Source organism: Protopterus annectens, chromosome 7.part0 (assembly GCF_019279795.1).
Source record: "Protopterus annectens isolate FY-2018-M chromosome 7.part0, PAN1.0, whole genome shotgun sequence".
NCBI classification, from domain to species: domain Eukaryota; kingdom Metazoa; phylum Chordata; order Ceratodontiformes; family Protopteridae; genus Protopterus; species Protopterus annectens.
The window spans coordinates 481,013,638-481,029,875 of NC_056739.1; the positions used below are offsets into that span (position 1 = coordinate 481,013,638).

The following is a 16,238-nucleotide window of genomic DNA, read 5'->3' on the forward strand; positions in this document are numbered from 1 at the left end:
ATAGGCAAGGGTATCACATCTAGGTCTAAGTATAGGTTCATAGGAGGTTACTAGGCTAGCGTCCTTGGAGCCCTTACAAGCCATGTTAATCCCAAATTGCCCCAGTTGTCCTTGTTAAGCAGATGTAGTTTGCAGAGCTAGTCTATGGTCAACATCTACTGCTCCCTGTTCATGAGGGACATGTTGCCACCCTCAGGGTGAATTTGCAGTCTCCCATCCAGTTCTCCAGGTTGTGCTTGAATAGGGTCAGTGAGGAGCTCTACTTCATGTAAAATGGAAGTTTGTTCCAGAGGAGCGACAGTCTGTGGGAGACATATTTGTCTCACCAGCATGTTCTGTTAATGTCACCGGCTAGATTAAGATCCCTAGATTGAATGACTCTTGTGCTGTTAAATTTGTGGATGTGGAGCATATCCATCAGGGCAGGGTCAGAGACTGCACTGTAAGCCAGACACAAGTCTCCTATCAGCATTGTTCCATTTGTAGTCAACCCTCATCAGACCAATCATTGAGAACAATACCCCTTCAGTGTGTACCTGATCAGACATATGTAACAACTGGAAAGCTGTCAGTGGTTCCTTGTAGAAAGAATACATGGAGTAGAAAACTTGTCCTATATGGACCACTTCAAAGTCTTACCCTTGCACTATGTCTCTTACAGACTACTGAGGGGTGCTGTATGCCTAGCCTTCAAAGCAACCTCTGATCCATTGAGGGGTGCTCTGTGCCGAGCCTTCAAAGCAGCCTCTGATCCATTGAGGGTGCTCTATGCCTAGCCTTCAAAGCAGCCACTGATCCATCACTTATGGCCCTGTTGCACATCTGTAAAAGAAACGGCATCAGAAAGACACAATCAGAGGACTTGAAGCTCCTTTGCAACATAATTAAGATATGTTGGAGGGACAGGGTGTGTCTCGGAGACTACCCCTCCTCGGAACAAGCTGCTTATCCACGTGAACAGAGTTCCTCCCAGCAGCTTCAATCCATGGATGTGTTATCATAAATTTACTCCTGGTCTGCTACCGATGTCATTTTAGAAAGTGGAAACATAAGTGCTCAACCACTCAGGCCCAAGTTATACCCTCTATAAAATGAGTGGTAAGATAACCTGTCAAATACAGTTGGGAAGCATGGCTGAGTGTAAAAAGGCCCTTTAGGGTCATTAGCCTAGTAACCATCTATGAACCTGTAAATACCATGGTCATTACAGATCACATGGCAGTTAAAGGAGTAGTAGTTCTTGTTTCTGTATCATTGGCCAATGATTGTGTGCAGTACAGAGACCTTAAAATCAGTCCATGTGCAACCTGCGATCCCCAGGAGTGCTGCTATAGTAATGCTGATGAAATTTCTGACATGGCTCCCATCATGTGCAGCACAAATCTCGACATTCAAAATGGTAACCTCAGCTTGAATTGATCCAAAGTGAATATCTACCTTTATGACCTCAGCCAGACTGCATGAAATGCTATAATGCAAAAAACAGCTAATATAATTGAACATTGCATGTCCAGCACTGTGCTCTTGTATATCTGGCCAAAGTCCTCAAATGAAATTTGATGCGGCACAAAGCACAGTATACAGAGTTAGAAAATGGAATAACTGTGTATGCTGTCAGACAATATATACTTGGTTCTTAAGTTGCTAAACCTAAAGGGAAAGGTATATTCCCCCTGCAACAATCATTGTTTGATCAAGTTCATCACTTTGTGTTTCAGAGATGTTCACACGACTGGCCAGTAATGAGACATCCTTCTGACCATAGTGTTGAAGCCGGTTACCTGAATCTGCCAAAAGTAAAATAATAGCCTGCCTTTATAACAACTTGAATCTTGGATCCATTGAACAGGTAATTCAACACAGGGGCATCAAAGTATGGGGTGTAATGAAGGGACACGTCTATGTGAATGCATCTTGGGATAAGGAAGAAGACCTGCAACTGTTCAGTCACAACTGGGTGAATGTTGAGCATTATACAAGTTATTTTCCACTGTAATGAACATACTTTACAGGATCTGAGAAGGGGGATGAACATACTTTTGGTTTTATGGTCATAGAGACTTTAAGAACTGTATGTTTGGGAGACTTTAACAGTCTATTAGAGCATTTAGAGACTAGATGGTTCATAAGTCTACATGCTGATAGACCCCCTGGGCTAAATGCTAGTGTTCCCCTTAAGCCTTATTTAAAGGCGCGTCCACTTAGAATTTAGAATTTACATTAACATTTTTATATATGCATGTGTGTATGTATACACACACAAACTCACACACACACACACACACACACACACACACACACACACACACACACACACACACACACATACATATACACACGCACTTTTTAATATATACATTTGCATTTTTATTCTGTTCACACACACTTTTTAATATATATATTTTATATACATTTGCATTTTTATTCTGGTTTGGCATCTTTATTCTATTTGGTATTTTAAACATTGATTGAGCTTTAAAATGTTCAATTAATTTGCTATTATAATATGTTTATGCTTCGTACTCTTCATATTAAATCTTGTCTGCATTATCACTTGCATGTTTTAGCTTTCAGATTCAAGTACATGTTACTAATGGCCTAGCAGAGAACGATAGTTTTATATATTATTGACAAATACATGTCTGTAGCCATGATGACCTACCTGGTGACATGGGAACTAACTGTTGTTTAGTTGTTGTTGTAGCATATTTATGAACTATTGTGGTAGACCAAGTGAAAGGGCGACACACTAGAATAATTTAGCATAGCTGCAGCAGTGGTATGAGAAAGGAGTGAGTGGAATGGACTACCCAAGGATAGTGAAAGAGAAATTTGCAATGTCCAGTGAACTGAGTGGTTCTCCTGGACAAAAGACAAAGTATTTTACCATTTACAAGTGGCTTAAAATGACTTGGACAATAATCGTGCATTTATCATTGTGGAAGGTGAGACACAGGACATTAGCAACAAGCAAGGAAGTATTCAAACATTGAATAAAGTAGGCTTCGTGGTCTAGCGCATAAGAATATTTCTATAGTAATAAAAGAGGTAAATAGAACTGTTGAAAAAAAACATATAATATACTCCTGGCATGTAAAAGTTTATATGAGTATTAATGCATCTCATGAAGCTTAAACACACACCTTGAACCCTGCCATGCCATGCAAGTCTCAGTGCTCAATCCATCCAGTTAGGTTAGTCAGGAAGCAAGCAAAACTACACCCTGTGTCAGAAGGAAGAATTAACCTGTGTCAGAAGGAAGAATTAATGAAGTATTCACTGTGAACTCTGCCATTGCAAGAAATAAGCTCCATGACAGATTCATGTCAAAACCAGCAGTCAAAACTGTAAAATGAATTTATTTTTCATTAATCCCACATTGTCCTGTTTTTATTTACCAAATTCCATTGAGGACAATAAAATTAAACTTGTATTTAAATCTGTGATATGCAACTCTCTTATGTTTGCCACACTGGCAATAAAGGCTAGGCATGATGTCAAGTTACACGGATTGTGTTTGAGTATGGCTGTTCAGAACTTCAGTGTGTATCGTGATTCTCCTCCCAGTAAGTTCAGGAACATCTAGTTTTGGTTTTATACCATCCACAAGGTAGCAGTAAAAAGGAAGCACTTAACTGCACTGCAGAATTGCATAGGTTATGGGTCATACATTTCCAAGAAAAACATAGATATACCGGAATATGATGGCAGATAAACTACAAGCTTATCTCTATAGCAACATCCCACTCCATTCTTTCTATGTAGAACATTACTTTACAACTTTTATGACTTTTCCTGCTTTCCTGTTTTATTTTCTTTTGCAAGTTAAGACCAAGGAGACTATAGAGAGTTAGTCAGATGACATCCTCATAGTTAAGTGAATAAGTAATGATGGCGGCAATCGAACCCAAGAATGTAGAACGAAGCATGTTGACTGATCATGGCCTTAAAAATCTCTGCAGTGCCACCAGATATCCTTACATTATCTTTTACTTCATTGTTTGTGTGGTCTAGTGGTTAGGATTTGCCATGCTCATTCCCACAGCCTGGGTTCAATTCCCAGTCAGGGAATTTCAGTGGATTTTTTTGAGATAAAGGCCTTAGTGGTTGTTAGCCTAGTGTACACCTATAAACCTATAAATACCCAGTGGCTAACAAAAAGGGTAGGTCCCACTCTTTGGTGATCTTACCAGTGTTAGTATACTAAAGAGTTGGGGTCTGCAGCAAAGCGCCTTGTAAGATTAAGCTGGGAGACATGCAGAATAAGCAGTGTGGAAAACTAGATGACTGAAGTAGATGCTGAGTGACATGTTTCCAGCTGTGCGGTTTTGCACCCCTGAAGAGTTTTGAGGGAATACTACCCATATGGCTAATGACATAAACGAAAGACATGAAGAAAAATGTACGTTATACCCCATGAGGGTAGACATTTACACAGAAAGGAATTAGCAGTAGGGTACACTGTCAGAAAAGTTTAATAAGTACTGATCACAGATGACCTTGAAGCATCCTAAAAAATGTTGAGTTCAGTATTGCCTCATTGTTCAAACATGATAAAAGCATGGTAGAAAAAAAAATCACAGAAAAAGTACAAGGTTGAATGGCTTTGGACAGATATGAGGAAGTATTGTTTCATAGAAAAGGTACTAGATGATTGGAAAAGCCTTCCAAAAGCGGTAGTATATTCAAAAATAGCTAACTAATTTGATAATGCAAATTAGTCAGTTAAACCTCTTCTTGTTTTCCCTCAGTGATGAATTTCTGTATAATTATTTCTTGAGGATGAGAATGCTTTATGGGATTATTGAATAGGCCAGGTTAATTTGTGGCTTGCCAGGTCTCTCTTTTTGAGTTACGTTTGGACTACAGTACAGCTGCCATTTCTTAGAGACAACTAATGAAGAAGTGCATAATAAATATTAGTATTCAGAATAACTTCTTGTGTTCCCCAAAGTACAGAAGAAAAGTAATAAAAAAATAACTTTGCATATTCATTGGTTACTACTCTTAAAAGAATCCCTTAGACAACATGACTTGCCATGACAACGCAGAATAAGGTATTATTCTACAATTTCTAACTTTATGTATTTACTTATAGGGACTTTAAGGTAGTTATCAACCTGGATGAAATTGTTCTTAATCTCAAAAAGCTACTGCACCTTTTTATTTATTTTTTTATTTGCTTATCTATTTTGTATGAAAACATCCTAATTTACTGTACCATAGAATGCATTTTGTACCTTTTTACATGTGTGGAAGATACATTTAACTGACAATGCTCCACAAATAGAAAAAAATGTCATTCATCATTCCAGGAGGCAATTATACATACATGCATATGTACGTGAGTAGGCATGTATACATGCCATGAGATCTTTTGATTCTGTCTATTGATTTTTTTTTATTTAGTTGTATTCTAACTTTCAAATAACAAGTGGACAAGACCCTTTTTTCAGTCTTGAGGTGATTGTAGTCAGAGCAAACAAAAGCAGTAAAAAATACATGCCGACAGCAAAAAGGAAAAAATCAAAGGCAGAATATGCAACACACAAATAAATATAAAATTGTGCTTTTCTGCTAAAGGGCACTTAGGCCATTTATAGGGTTGTTGTGTCTTTCGGCTTTTCCCGGTTAGGGGTCGCCACAGCGGAACTCCGGTCCGCTAATGATTGGCAGTAGATTTTTACGTGCCGAGTTACCGGCCCTGATGCACAACCTTCAACGAAGGTACGCCCATTCACGCATGTCTCCACACAGAAGTTGCACTAGCTGAGAATCGAACAGGACAACGTCTTACTGTGAGGCGACAACGCTACCGCAGCACCACCACCGCAGTTACTTTTAGAAATTCTGAGGGCTGTTACTGAGGTCTTTGAACAGCAGATTTGAAAGAGCAAATGCAGTGGACCTGGTATTCCCAAAGTTGTGGTACATGACCGTAATCTCCCTAGTCTGAATTAAAGCAAGCCAGAGTTAGTATATACAAGTAACAGGGTGAGTGCACACACAGTACTTCACACTGGGGGTTTGGGGGGGGGGGGTTAAAGATCCCTTGCAAGAATCCTTTGAAGGTGCTAAACAAAATATGAAATTTAAAACTTTTTGTTAAGTCACAAGTTAATTTTTGGAAACGTCAGGAATCACAGGATCAGGTTTTGCATTTTTGAGCTATATTTAATTTATGACTTGATCTAATTGATAAAAGAATTACATTGTTGTCACAAAGATATGTGTAATGGAACTGAAATGTAATTCAACAGTATAAGGTCCACCTTGTTGTAGGCAGAAAGAATATGCCTATAATAGTTGTGATTGATGTGTTATACCTAAATGCTTTTAGCTGTTCTACACCAACATGACAAATGGGCAAAATATGGGATACTAGATTAAACTTTAGAAGGGCAGTAGAACACCTTGTATCATCAACTACAGCAGTGCCTTCAGTTATTGTAGATTGCACACCATTAGAAATTAACTTAAATTTAACTGACAAAGGTGGAATAATGCATAGTGTTTTTTATTATAAAGGGTTCTTATGAAACAGAATAAGGGACGTGTATACTGTTTGATGTGTAACATCTGAGAGCCGTATATGTGAGTTGCCAAGGCATGAGGTTTCAGGTGTGGTTTAAAATGCTTGTAGGTTGCAAAAAGTCTGATAGTAATTGGAAGTTCATAGCATGTATTAGGTTCATTATTGTGAACAGATGGGTAAACTTAAAGGTGCTTGTTTCACTGTCCGGGAAACCTGCTCCCTACCCCCCCCATCATTGTGTTAGCATATTTTCATAGTATCTTAAATGCTTGCTTTGAGACAATAACCATCAGCTTTTAGGTCTTGTCCATTCCTGCTAGGCTGTTGAGTGGGAATAACACTTTTATTAGTTACTGGGAGATGGTCAGTAATCTATAGTATGTTTTGTGGCAAGTGGAACTGCAGGAGCATTAATCTAGAAGTTTTAATGAAAAAAAATGAAAAATGGATGCTACATGGACATTTGTGATACCAGAAATCAAATACTATGGTAATCTGAGCATTGATATTACATGGTGTCTGTAAGGAGAACTGTCTACATGCCTGGAATACCAGGTGCTACATTTACTCTAGAAATATGTTCTGAGGAATTTACAAAGCCATGCAGTGACAAGGGTGTGACAAAATTCACATCTCAGCACCATCATCATCCCTTGTTTCAAGTATTCACTGGGCATTTACACGTCGCTAGATGATACATTTCATAGATGTGATGTCATTCCCTTTGCTGAAAGTAAAATGCCTGTAGGTTATTTTCACACTGTAGGTAAAATGCATAAAATCTCACAAGGTGATGCATTTCATAGCTGTGATGATGTTATGGCTGAAAGTACTATACCTTTATCTGTCCATTTTCACTCTGTTTATCTAGTACATATATCACAGTAACAACTTCAAGGGTATGTTATTATTATATTGTCGGACTTTGGTTAGGAAGGGTGTTCTGTTCATACGATTCCCCATCTCACACCTCATAAGACAAAGTGAGGTCTGACCATGTTCACTGATAAGGCATGCTCTGCTTTTTATGGCTTACTTATACAATTGCTGAAATCAGGTTGGTCTTTAAAGTAGTGATGGTCATTCACAGTTGCTAAGGACTTCTATACAGTGTCATTAATTACTGTTAATAATGAAAAGTGAAGTCAGGATATGGAAAATGTCAGTCTGGATCTGAAATAAGTGTTGCATTTGTTTCTGTTTTGAAGAAGTACCCGCTGTATAGCACAAAGACAGACATATGAAGTACTTGCAGGCTATAATTCCATGAGGTTTGTATTACAACTGGTCTGTCAGGATCTTGTGTCCCACCCAACATGCTAATCACTGTAGCTAACTCATTAACATTTAAAGGTATATACTCCATTTTTAACAATGGCCGTGCTGTAAAGGATGTTGGAAAGAAAACTAATAGCATCATATGGATAATTTAACCCACACTGAAATGTGTACTCGGAACCTATTAACTTGCAGTATTTGGGGACACTCCTTTGTTGTCCCTTTACTGGAAGGATGAGTAGTCCTAAAGTTTCTATACTAAAAACTGCAAGAAAAATCCAGGTCAGCCTAGCTAGAGTTTTCACATTGTCCATTACAAGAGATTTAAGATGAACAAAAAGAAAATTTTAGCTTGGCTGTTTTTTGCAATTTTTACAGAATGGTTTGTCTGTATGACCTTTTTACCCTTTGCTTTATATAATACGCAAGTGTGTGTGTGTGTGTGTGTGTGTATGTAAAGAGAGGAGGGAGGGGGGAGAGAGGGATGAGTGCATAGGGAGCGCAATTCCCCCACATGGGGGATGCAGAGAACTTGCCCCCTGCAAAAATACTTTTGTTAGTGTTTCTAGTTATTGTTGACATTCTCAGCATAGCTTTGAGTTCTATGATGATTTATTTTGCAGTCGCAGTAATTTTCATAAGTTACTATGAACACTTACCCACCCCCCTTGTTGTGATGCACTGCTTCATCTGAGCTGTGATTGGTGGAAGCCATGGTGACACAAAGATAGGTGTAAGAGTGGAGGGTGGGTAAAGTGTCTAAACGGATAGAAGAGTAACAGATGAGATTCAGTACTGCATTTAGTCCACAACAGCCATGGTGTGAAGCATCGTTTAGATGGTGCAAAACCAATAATAGAACAAGAAAAGAAATGGGGGGGGGGTGATAGCTTTATGGCATAGAGAGGATAAAGCCCTGACTACACCTGAGTGCAGTTCATGGCCTGGGTGCCTGAAAGAACTAGCCGGGGAGGTTTGGATGGAGTGGCCACTGTTGGTTCACCCATCCTGTGAGTAGGGATGTGGCTGTGGCATGCCATGTAGGTGGACACTAGTGGCCTTCTTTGATGGTTGAGCCTGAGTTGCAGTAGTACATTTCACTATGCAGCTAAAGGGAATTTGGCATATTGAGGCACACTTCCTCTTGCAAGGCAGTGATTTGAAGGCTAAGAGGAACTGCCCAGGGCAAGAGTTTCAGCCAAAACCTAGGACCAGTGAGCTGGCTTGCTCCCTACCACCTGACTTTCACTAGGTAGTGGAGGGCCTTTTGAGTTTCCTGGTCAGGAACATATAGGTTAAAGTGCTCTTGCCTAGCCTGGGAATACTTTGCTCTCATTCTGCCAGAATGAATGGATCAGTTAGGGAAAGGTAGCATAGCCATTAGGCAAGGTCCTGTAGTGAGCAAAAAAAAAAAAAAAACAAATTCATAGATTAGTACTAAGTTAACTGTCCTTGTGGGCCATTTTAACCCTAGCCAGTTACCCCATGTGAGAATTGAACACTGTACCTTGTGTATGTAAGGTAAATGCCATAACCATTATGCCAAGGTTGTCAATCACACCTAAACTAAACAGCCAGGAGCAGAGAGACAAGGCAGCGGCAGCCGTAAACAATAAGTTGGCACACATTCTTAGGGAGACAGATTCTAAATGTTTCAACTCTACATGGCCCAGAGCATACCATCCTTTGAGCGCTGTGTGTAGTTTTAGAAATCATACAGTGGAAAAGTCATCAGGATGCTGAATGAAATCTTCAGAAAGATGTATTAGATGGAGGGGAACAGGTATGACTAGCAACTGAAAGAACTAGAGTTTTTCTCACATGGGGCCAGAAGAGATGAGAGGGACATTGTATTAGTGTGCAATTTCATGCCAGTGAGATTTGAAGGGGTTACCCTGAACAAGAACAGAGAGACATAATTTTGGAAATCGGTACTTCCAAGCCCTACAAAACCACTTTTTCACGTAGTCTATTCAATGAGTCAGTGGGTGGTGGGGTGTGACCCTACAGAGGCATTCAGAAGGGCATGAAAAGGTTGAAGGGAAGATTGGCATAATGAGAAAGTAGAAATTTTAACACTTTTAAAGAGCAGTCTAGCTAATCTTATTGACTCATTTTCTTTTTTTTTTTTTTACTTTTATTAACTGGGAAAATCCATTGGACACAATTGTTCATTTTCAGGGCTAATCTGGAAGTGCTGCAAGGTTGTCACTTACTGAGAGTCACAAAGTAGGCAAATGGACATGGAAGGAATCAAACCCTGTACTCTGCAACAGCTCATTAATGGCTTGAGGCTTAATCTTCTTTGTTATCCACCTACCTGGCATCAAGTAACTGTAGCAAGGAGAAGGCCTTTAGCATGATAGTAACATAGGTTCATAGGTAAGTACTAGGGTATCCGCCCGAGGGCATCTATAAGCCTAACCAGAATGTGTTGGCTTTCTCTGCCCCCTTAGATTAGTTCCCTGTGCCTCTGTCCAGCAGAGCCATTAGTTTCCTGTGCCTCTGTCCAGCAGAGCCACTGCAGTGATCCCTGGGGTAAATTTTCTGTTTCCCATCCAGTTATCAAGGTTTCTCTTGAAGAGCGTTAGTGAGGGGCTTTGCCTAATGTAGATTGGAATCCTGTTCCAAAGCATGGGGTGTGTCTGGGATAGGAATCTATCCCTCCAGCATGTCCTATTTATCATTGTGGTGAGGTTTAGATCCCTAGAGCGTGTGGCTCTTGGGGATTTGTTTTTTTTTTTTTTTTTAGGTGGAGCATGTCCATCAATTCTGACTTGGACATGGCCTTATATGTCAGGCAGAGATCACCTCTGAGTAAGCGGTATGCAACCAAGTACAGCTGGAGTTTCTTCAGTCGGGCTGCATAGTGCATCTGTTTGAGGCCAGTAATCCTCTTGGTGAGGTACTTCTGTGTTTTTTCCAGCTGTTGCAGGTGTCTTCTAAGGTACATCCCAAATGGGGCGTTGTACTCTATGATGGGTCTGATGAGTGATGGAGTAGAGGGGCACAATAACCTCTTTTGTTCTAGATGCGAACCCTTTTGTGATTAGGTGGGCCACATAGAAGGATTTTCTAACCACCTTGGCAGTATGATTATCAAAGGAGAGATTACTGTCTACTTGAGTCCCCAGATCCCTTATTACATTTTCCGTATTTAGGGGACTACCACATATGTGGTAGTTCATGGGTACTTTGTTTTTTCCAAAGGGGATGACTATGCACTTTTTGGCATTTAGCTTGAGGCCATGATTTTGACACCAGGTATCCATCTCAGAGAGACCCTTCTGGAGGATGTCTTTATCAGCCGGAGAGTCAATTATGGCCCCCAGTTTGCAGTCTGCAAACTTGGTCAGCCATAGTCCCCCTGTGCTTGCCTGTACCTCTGAGAAGTATATACCAAACGGGAGAGGTCCGAGGACTGAGCCCTGGGGGACGCCACTTGTAACAGGTTTAGAGTTGGACCTAGAGCCTGCAACTCTCAATGTGTGGATTCTATCCGTGAGCCAATTGGCAACCCATCTCGTGACATAGGGGTTTATGTTCAGGCTGGTGAGCTTGTCTATAATACCAGAATGGGGAATGGTGTCGAAAGCCTTTGCAAGGTCTAGGTAGGCTGTGTGGACCTCCTTTCCCTGTCTCAAAGAAGTCCACCAGGTTTAGGATGCATGATCTGCCCTTAACAAAGCTAAACTGGGTAGGGTCCAATGTTTGGAAGTTCCCAATGTCTCTGTTAATGTGTTCCATGATGATGCGCTCCATAGCCTTGCAGACCAGGGTAGTCAGGCTTATAGGGCGATAGTTCCCAGGGTCCATTGTGGCTCCACCTTTGTGGAGTGGGATAACTGTTGCTGTGCATCACTCTATGGGTACATAGCCTGTAGAGAGGTTGAGTTTGAACAGTGTATTTAGGTGAGGGGTTAGTTCATTTTGGAGCTTGTGTAAGACACAGCCTGGGACACCGTCCAGTACCATTGAAGCTGTGTTTTTGGCTTTGGATAGGGCTGTTTTAACCTGTGTGTCAGTGATTGCCGAGGCTCTACATTCTTCTGGTATAGTTATGGGCCCTTTATGGGGTGAGAGGGGGGTGAAGTTTGCACTAAACCTGTCTGCCAGAATGTTGGCAATATCAGTTGGGGTGAGAGGGGGGTGAAGTTTGCACTAAACCTGTCTGCCAGAATGTTGGCAATATCAGTCGGTTCAGTGTATTTTGTGCCATTCTGTACCAACTCAGAACAGATCTGAGAGTTTCCACTTAGGTTCTTGACATTGCTAAAGAACGCTTTGTGACTATCTTTGGAGTCCTTGGCAATTTTTCTTTCAAAGCTAGCCTTGGATGATTTTATGAGGGATCGTAGTTTCTTGCTGATACTGATCAGGGATGTCTTTTCTTTTTGGGATTTTACTCTTTTCTGTTCTAGTTTCCTCCTTCTGTTGTATAGCTTGTTTATGGCAGGGGTCCACCAGACTGGTTTCCTTTTCTTGGAGGAGTGAGTCTTGGTTTTGCTTGGGATAGCATGATCCATGCATTCTTGCAGGTGCTCAAAGAGTGCCTTTGTAAGGGATTCAACAGCTTAGACAGCGTTGTCCTTTAGCATGAGGGCTGTGAACCTTTCCATCTCAGTATTCAATAATGTGAAGTTTGCTAACTTTTCACAGTGGTTTCCCTGATTGGGGGTGGGGCCAGAATGTGAATATCCACAGTGATTAGTCTATGGTCTGATCTAACCAGCGAGGGGTTGACCTCCAGTGTGGAACACCGGTCGCTCATGTTGGTGATGACCAGATCCAGCATGTTGTCACCTCTGGTGGGGGTGTTGACCAGTGTATCCAGGGCATTTGAGTTTATAAATTCTAGGAAGCGTTAGGCAAGGGAGTTAGTACTTGAGTAGTTGTCCCAGTTAATGTTTGGGTAATTGAAATCACCCAATATTAGGGCATTTGGTAGGACCTTCATATTTTCCAGTGTCTCCAGAAATGCGGAATGGGGGTCCTGGGTCATGGTGGGTGATCTGTAGCAAGCTACAACTTGAATTGCAGTTTTGCCTGTTATTAGTTGCACATGGATGATCTCTGAGGCATTGTGCTGCGCCACTAACCTGGAGGTGTGGGTATCCCTGATGAATATGGGTACACCCCCGCCTTTTGTGTTTCGGTCCGAGTTCTGTGGCCGAAAAGTATAGTACGAGTTATAGCCTGGTAGTGCTGGGGTGCTCTCTGGAGCCTTAAACCAGGTTTCTGTTACTGCACAGATATCGATGTTCTCCATACTGAGGAGTCCTTCGAGTGCATGCATTTTGAGGTTTAGACTTCTGGCGTTGAGTAGCATTACCCTCAGTTTTTGGTTACTTGTGCTATTTACGGTGGTGGGTTTGTCTTTTGAGCCTTGCCTAAAAAAGGCACTGTGGGGGTGGCAAAAGCCTTGGCCAGTATTCAAAAGCCTAAGGGTGACAGGTGCAGGCCATCTCTTGCAAAGCAACGTGGCTTGTCGAGCATGTCATCCCAGGTGGACAGATACTGGATTCCCTTTGAATGACACCAGAAACTTGGCGAATTGTTGAAATTGATAATTTTTTCTTTATACTGTGGCATCATTCTTGGTGAGGGCAGGATGCTACTCAGGGTCAGGGTCACACTGGCTTGGGCTACATGATCAGAGAGCTCTTCCATGTCTCTCTTCATGTAGTCCAGGGAGGTATGTCTCAGGTCATTCACATCAACATGGACAGTAACAGAGTCGTATTTGTACTTGTTCTGGAGCAACCTGAGTGCGTGTGTTATGTGGCAGATCCTGGCGCCCAACAGGCAGCTAACTGTAACCTTCTCCTTGTCCAGCCTAGTTAGTGGGATATCAGTGTGCCTGACTATGGAGTCTCAAGTGTACCTGACTATGGAGTCGCCTATTACTAATGTGTTGGGTATGTTATTTTGCCTTAAGGGCTGTGATTGTGTGGCATAGTTGTTATGTGAAGTATGTGCTTCATGGTTTGTGATGGGGTGTGGAGGTTGCTTGGGTGTTTGCTTTGGAGGTCTCTGTTGCTTTTGAAGATTTTTATTTAGAGTCTCCGGGTATGTTTTCATGTATTTATGTGTGTTATTTGCTGGTGTTGGTTTAGTAGGTCTGTGTGAGACTGGTGGTGTGTTGCAAGTATTTCCCCTTCTCCTCTTGACTGTCAGTTCCAGTCTTGGGTTGAGAGAGCTTTGCCTCCAGTTTGGCTGTATAATTGCATCTCTCACATATATTAGTGTTAGGTGGTAGGAGAAGAGGATTGTCTGTGTACATGAGGCAGTTGTAACATTGCCTCAAAATGCCCAGATTCACCAGTTGGACTGGAGAACACACCTGGAGCTGCCATTTGGACATGCCTGAATAGGTAAAGTGAGTTGTGTTACTGATTGGATGGTAGGGACGAATAGAGAGCCTTGTCCTTCTGGACAGTATAGGGCAGTCTAGTGCTAGGGTTAATTAGTGCTTGCTATGAGTTTTGAGCAAGTGCTGGGCATGCTTGGTGCTTGTGAATTGGCTGATGGAAAAGCTCTGTTGCTCTTCTTACTGATTAATATTAAAACTTTCCATAATTTTTTTTTTTAGTTTGTTTGTTGATGGTAAAATAATCTGTAGCACAGATCCTAAAGCTTGTCACCGCATGTAGTAACACTTTCTCGGGTACCTGATTTATGCAGATTGTTTTGTTCACAGGACTGGTTATTATGCCAGTAAATGCATAACAGCTGAGAATGTATTATCACGTGAGTGTATTCATTTGCACTGAAAGCTGCCTTGCTGTTTTTCAGGCCATGTCGCACTTTTTAGTAGCACGTCAGCTTTTGAATTGCTGGGGTGGTTATCCTGAGGTTTTCACACAAAGATTTCCATGTCAAGGTTGTTGCAAATAAACAAGTTCCTTGTCACACAACATAGATATAGAAAATGTTTGTTAGTATACAGCTCACAAATTGTAAACAAATCACCGCTGGCAGAACTGTACATTTTATCAGCATGTCCAGCAATGGCTGCCAAAATACATGATTATTTCTTCATTTACAGTTAATTTTCATATTACTTTTTTTACATTAAACCCCGCATGCATTAGTGTTGAGAGATACTTTAGTGTTGAGAGATTTAGATTTAAATATAAAGCTTTTGTTTGTCCAATATCCATTAATGCTTACACTTCCATTTTGAGATTTGTATATAGACCTTTAAACGTTTCTCATTTATCGGTGTCTGAAATGACCAAGATAATAAATAAGACTGTCATCTGCTGTATTTGTATATTTTAATATAATGATAGAAAATTGTGATTTTTGTGTATTGTCTAATTTACATATAGTACATTAGAGTTCTGTAAGTCACAATAGCTGTCTTTGTCTGACTGGTGTTGAGTGTTGTAGCTGAATGTTTGTTGTACATTTCTAGAACTTTCTTTCCATGTTTGCGTGCAGTTCTTTTGGCATGTTAGATTCAAGTCTGGTATGTTGTGATAGAGTAGTAGCTATTATTCAGACATGTTCCTGATGTAGAAAGATAAGGTTGCCCTGTATTATATTTTTTGAACTATGTCAGAGCAGTTGTGGAAACCAGTTAGATTAAATTGGTAAGGAAAGGCTACTGTAACAGAAAAGTTGCTAGAATACTGGTCTAAACACTGTCTTACAAATGATGGCATGTCATTAAAAGGCATTCAACATGACTGTTGCACATTGTTTCCTTTCTATTATAAACTTTTCTTTGTAGAACCAGTACTTGAAGACAGACCTGTGGAATGTAGTAACACAGCCAGGAGTAGAACAGTTGACAGTGCAAGAGCAACACATTCATATCTCAAGCAAGTGTAAGAAATCTGGTGAAGATGTTAAAGATTTGCAGAATAAGTTGTTTTGGAATGGATCTGAGGATGGCACAAGTCATTATTTGGTATCATAGCTCCCAGCATTTTACCTCCATAATTTGGAACAAAAGACCCCAAACTAGAGACACTTTTTAAATACTGGTACTGTTAACTTAGTTAACAGAAAATGAGGATATAAGACAGATTCTATTTTCTGAAGTAAAGTATGTATGTGTCTGCAACTATTGTAAGTGTTTACTGACTGAAATCCAGCCAAAATTTGTTACATCCCTAAAATTAGAGGCAGTTGAGAGGTATGCTCGGCATAGCCTTAAAACTGGGTGTAGCTTGGGAGTGGCATCGGGAACCCTTCCATATTTTGATATGGGACCTTTATGATATTGTAGTTAAGCATATGAGCAGAAGAGAGAACAAAGCTGGTAAAATGGGAGGAAGCAGGTCAGGCACTTAGAGAGAAACCCCAGCTGAAAGCACTATAACAAATGTTATAAGGACAACAGGAAATATGTAATACAAACACGTTATGAAGAAATGTAATGGAAGCATGCCAAGACAAGGTAAAGAGGAGATGA

At 40.7% G+C, this 16,238-nt stretch overlaps 1 protein-coding gene across 2 annotated transcripts in view; it reads left to right on the plus strand.

Moving 5' to 3' along the window:
• Positions 1–16,238, plus strand: part of PLD2 (phospholipase D2) — a 716,894-nt gene that overhangs the window by 54,777 nt on the left and 645,879 nt on the right. The window contains exon 1 of one of the 2 annotated variants that reach the window (XM_044077076.1): positions 1,779–1,849. The exons of the other annotated variant lie outside the window; for it this stretch is intronic. The gene's annotated coding sequence lies outside the window, so the exon portion shown is untranslated. Of the gene's footprint in view, positions 1–1,778; positions 1,850–16,238 lie in introns of those variants that run through there. 2 annotated transcript variants of the gene reach the window in all.